This window comes from Gossypium arboreum, chromosome 5, assembly GCF_025698485.1.
Source record: "Gossypium arboreum isolate Shixiya-1 chromosome 5, ASM2569848v2, whole genome shotgun sequence".
Lineage (NCBI taxonomy): Eukaryota > Viridiplantae > Streptophyta > Magnoliopsida > Malvales > Malvaceae > Gossypium > Gossypium arboreum.
In genome coordinates, this window is record NC_069074.1 from 21,666,597 (window position 1) to 21,672,228 (window position 5,632).

At 31.0% G+C, this 5,632-nt stretch overlaps 1 long non-coding RNA gene across 1 annotated transcript; it reads right to left on the reverse strand.

The window, feature by feature from the left end:
• Positions 1-4,675: 4,675 nt before the first annotated feature.
• Positions 4,676-5,480, reverse strand: LOC108452846 (uncharacterized). The gene is made up of 3 exons (XR_001866462.2): positions 5,390-5,480; positions 5,212-5,299; positions 4,676-5,062 (listed from the first exon to the last, which is right to left on the reverse strand). It is a non-coding gene; the product is annotated as an uncharacterized LOC108452846 (long non-coding RNA).
• Positions 5,481-5,632: the final 152 nt, after the last annotated feature.

Genomic DNA, 5,632 nt, shown 5'->3' on the forward strand with positions numbered 1-5,632 from the left:
TCCATCAAACATCTTAACTTTAATTGTTCCAACACCTGCGATTTTACATGAAGCATTATTTCCCATCAAAACAACACCTTCAGATACTGTTTCATAAGTTGTAAACCAATCCCGATTGGGACTCATGTGGAAGGTGCAGCCTGAATCAAGTATCCACTCCTCGCTTACTTTAGAATCATTGATAGAAGCAACTAGAAGTTCACCATCGCTGTAGTCTTCTACAACATCAGCTTCACCGAATTTTCTGGCTGTTTTCCCTTTTGATTCGCAGCCTCCTTTTAATCTTATTTTGTAGCTTATAGCACTTTCAGTTTAATGTGCCCTTTCTTCTTGCAGAAGTTGCAAGTTTTACCTCTGTTTGAAGATTTCGATCTACCCTTAGATTTACCACGAGGATTCCGTTCCTGTGTTCTACCACGATCATCATCAACATTCCGGTCTTGTCTCCCACGAACAATGAGACCCTCTCCCTGAGAGTTGGGTTTAACCACAAGATGCTTCATCTTATCATACGAGGTTAAAGAATCATAAACCTCATCAACTGTGAGAGACTCATGGCTATATAAAATCGTGTCTCTAAAGGTTGAATAAGACGGGGCAACGAACAAAGTAGAATCAACCCTAGATCTTCCTTATCATCTTGAACCTCCATGGCCTCCAAGTTTGAGAGAATTTCTTTAAACACTTAAGTGTTCGTGTACGACGCACTTTCCTCCAAACGATGAGCATAAAGACGCTGCTTCATATGCAACTTGCTTGTTAGAGTTTTCGACATACATATTTGTTCTAGCCTCTTCCATAATGCAATGGCGTTTTCTCTTTCATCACATCCTGCAAAATTTCGTTGGACAAATGCGATGTAATTGTGTTAATGCCTTTCGATCCTTACGCTTCTTCTCTTCATCTGTTAATGTCGAAGGCATCTTATCTATCCTAGCAGGGCATCCTCTAGATCCATCTGCAAGAACGCTTGCATCTTAATTTGCCACAACGCAAATCGGTGTTGCGATCCAACAGTGAATTTCATACTTCAAAGACGCCATTACCGTGATCGAGATGAATAACCCTAAGCTCGATACCAATTTGTGAAAAATAAAATAGAATAAAATAAATAAAATAAAGAACACATAAATTTTACGTGGAAACCCTTTCGGAAAAAAACCACGGCGAGAGGAGAAGAAAATTCACTATGTCAAAAATTTTTTACTCAAATACAAGAGGAATAGACTATGTCTATTTATAGGCTTGCAAAGCCATATTCTAGTAGGATTGAAACACCTTATCCTAATCAATATAAAATAGATGGAGTTTAATAAGGTTTAAAACCTTATTCTAAAATAAAATAAAAGAAGTCTAGTTCTATATGGATTTTACTTTTATTTTATTTTCCATCGTATTTTATTTAAATAAGAATTTTGGGTCACTTAATTCTAACAATTAAAATAGATGTTGTCAAATTCTTGATTTTGAAGTTTTTAAAACTTTTCTTGATGCTTTATCGTTCACTCTTTTTTTTTCGTTTTACTTTATTTTTATTTTTCGCTTTAAAAATTATGTTACAACATCATATTTTGTTTAACAACAAAAGAGTCCTTTCAAAATTTATAATTTTAAGCTCCTTAATATTCAATAATTACATTAAGTGTCAATTATTTTGTAATCAAATCTATTAAATCCCAAATAAAAGAAAATTTCTCTCAACCTTTTATTTAAATATGTTTGATTTTTCAAGATCAATCTTATATTTTGGATCTATAATTTTCTAGACATGTTGATCATAAAAACTTAGTAAGAGGGTACATCTATAATTGATGGGAACAAAACACAATAAGTACATTTTTTTGAAAAAATAAGAAATTATTTCATTATTACATCCATATATTGCATTTTATATTAAACACTAAAGTTGTAAAAAAAAGAAAAGAAAAGAAACAATGTTATGCTCTTTGTTGATCTTCATACCCATCAAGGCTCTAGCACCAACAAATGGCTTCCATCTAAAATCCATAATAGCCAAATTTCCTTTATCAACAATAGTGGTATGTGTTACTTCAAAAAAAATACATATATGTATATTGTTGTCTCTTCAGCATTGCCTATATTCTTTGATGCGTTTCTTGAAGATATCTTCAAAAATCTTGAATTAATATCTGCAACCAATTAAGTCATTCATACCACTAGTATAAACCATGGCAAAGTATTCACTCCTTTCTCTCTTATTAATAAATTTTTCCCCAATTTTTAAAGGGTTTATATATACATATATAACTATACATTGGTTGGGTAAAAGATTCGAATCTACCCTTTTGATCATACCGTTATTGAACCTAACGTTTGGAGTGAAAAATAGAAAATAATTTAATGTATTTAAATTATAAATGGAAACATGATAAGTTCATAAATTCTTTTCAAGATCATTATGTTTTGTCAACTCGTTGGATAAGATAATAATTTTTGTAAAGTTTTATTATAGTACCAAAAGAAAAATACTAGAAAAATGTAAAGGGAAAAAAAATAGAATGACTTTATACTTCACCTCTTCACTATTGTCATCATCATAAACATCTTCCTCCTCGTCACTTTATTGCATGCAAACGAAATTTTGCTAAGAATTTTTCATTAATCAAAGAAAGTTAAGGGAATAGAAATGCAAATCCATTTTTTTTCTAATCTATGGAGAAAGGTGGGAGATTTACCTACCCCATTGTGATTCATTAGCACCGAATCGTGCAGAAATTGTGTCAGACTTAAAGTCATGGATTAGAAACATAAAATTACAAACTACCTTTGTTATAAACAAGAATTAAGAAGGAATTTTGGATGATTTTACTCATAAATTTAAACCCATTTCTTGGTGGTAGGCTTGGCAATGTTGGAGTTGAGTAATGGAGATAACTGAAGGTCTGGTAGCAGCCTCATTACTCATTTTTTCTTTTCCTTTCATCATCTTAGCATTAACTAACAAAGAGAAAAAGATGAAGAAATGAGAGAAGAGAAGAAATAAGGTTGAATGGGAGAAGAATTAAGTTTAGTTGGCTGAGAAGAGAGAATATATAGAAGTTCATATCGGCACTGAGTAATGCCAAATGTCAATATATATTGTTAAGGTTATAACTTTTATTTAAAAGATCAACACCCCTTCGATCATAATGTTATCAAATCTACCCTTTCGATCATACCGTTTCATCATTTTAACATCATCTAACAAAGAGAAAAAGATGAAAAAATGAGAGTAGAGAAGAAATAAGTTTGAATGGGAGGAAAATTAATTTTATCTGAGTGAGAGGAGATAATATATAGAGGTTCATACTGACATTGAGTAATGACAGATGTTAATATATATTGCTAAGGTTATAATTTTTATTTAAAAGATCAACACCCTTGAAACAAATTACAATATTAAAAAACACAGAAACTCGGACTAAAAACACATACACCTAAAGGAAAACAACAAAAAGGCAACTACATCAGCTTTTATATTCATCATTTTAATTCTACAACTTAAAGGCAAACTAGAGGAAGAACAACAAAAAAATGAAAAAGATATGCCATAAAGCTAGAAAAACACAAGCAAAGAAGACCATTTTTAAGACTTGTTGATATGCAATAATTACATTAAGTCTCCAATTATTTTGTAATCACATGAAATCTCAAATCAAAGAAAATTTCTCCCAAATTTTAATTTAAATATTTTTTTATCTATAATTTTCTAGACAAATTGAACATTAAAAAGAGAAGAAATAAATAAGTTTGAATGAGAGAAGAATCAAATTTCTTTGTGTGAGAAGAGAGAGAATATATAAAGGTGCACGTTGGCATTAAGTAATGTCACATATCAAATATATATTGCTAAAGCTAAAATTTTAATTGATAAAATATCAACACCCCAAAACAAGGTTACAGTATTAAGAAACCATTAAAAAAAAAATAAAATGAAAAAGATACACCTAAAGAGAAAACAACAAAAAGGCAATTACAACAACTCTTAAACTCGTTAGCTCAATTCTAGAACTTAAAAGGCAGACTAAAAGAAAAACACACACACAAAAAGAATAAAATACGCCATAAAGGCGAAAGCACCAAACAAAGAAGCATTGTTATATTTAAGGCTTGTTAATATTTAATAATTACATTAAGTCCCCAATTATTTTGTAATCATATTAAATCTCAAATAAAAGAAAATTTCTCTCATACTTTTTATGTAAATATTTTTTATCTAAAATATTTTAGACATATTGAACATTAAAAACATAAGAGAGATTTACCTTCTCCATTGTGATTCATTAGCACAAAATCGTCTAGAAACGATATCGAACTTAAAGACACAGTTTAGAAACATGCAATTAAAAATTTTCTTTTATATAAACATGAATTAAGAGGGGATTTCGAATGATTTTACTAATAAACTTAAACCTATTTCTTGGTGGTACGTTTGGGGCTGTTGGAGATTAAATAATGGAGACAACTAAAGGTTTGATAGCAACCTCATTACTCAAATTTTCTTCTTCATTTATCAACTTAACATCAACTAACAAAGATAGGAAGAAGAACAAATGAGAGAAAAGAACAAATAAGTTTGAATGAGAGTAGAATTAAGTTTATTTGAGTGAGAAGAGAGAGAATATAAAGGTGTACATTGACATTGAGTAAAGCTTGATGCCAAAAAATATATTCATTTTGCTAAGGTTGAAATTTTAATTGATAAAATTCCAAACACCCCAAAACAAGGTTACAATATTAAGAAACATCAAATAAAAAACACACACCCAAAACAACAACAACAAGAAGACAACTACACCAGCTCTTACACTCATCAACTTAATTCTATAACTTAAAAGCAGACTAAAGGTAACTCAATTTATAGAGAAAGACACCTCCTGATGCAACTTTCATGCCCAAAATATAGGTGACGCTGGCAAAGTAATGCAATTTAAAAATCTTAATAAAAATATCATCCAATGTTTGAACAACTTGCTCCTAAGATTTATTCACTAAAAATCAGAACTCTGTACTTGTTGACATCAATCAGCACACTTGAGAAGTCCCCACAAAATTCTCATTTCTGCAAAATTCAAGGTAAATAATCAGATCCTCTAAGTGTAATTAGCTAAGGCAGATTTAGCATAATTTTAGTGGTAATATTGGCTGGTTAGACATTCTACATTTGAAAGTTAAGTCAAAGCTTAGTTCTGTTCAGAAAGCAGTAATTACCTTGTACTTAGCAAATAGCCTCAGATGGGGATCAATTGGCAGTCCAAGCTCCTCAAACTTTGGATCATAGAGTGAATTCATGATTGGCCTGAAATCATTGGACTCTTTAGTCAGCATTTTCAAGAGTTAAGACAAACTTATTCAGGATAAACAAATGAAACCTGTAAAATTAAAAAACCTTGGAGGAAGAAGGTTGCCAATGTCAGGACTAGCAGTAGCTCCAGTCGGTAGAGACAAAGAGTTACCCATGATTTGTTCAGCACTTGGTGCTTGCGGCTCATTGGTTTCTCCCTGTAATTAATGAAAGACCAGACATGATTAACTTCAAATCGTATTCGGTTATAATGGAAAAAAACCATACAACAAAGCTGAATGCTATAACTTAACCTTTTTCCTTTTTAAATTTATTGGATTTAGTTTG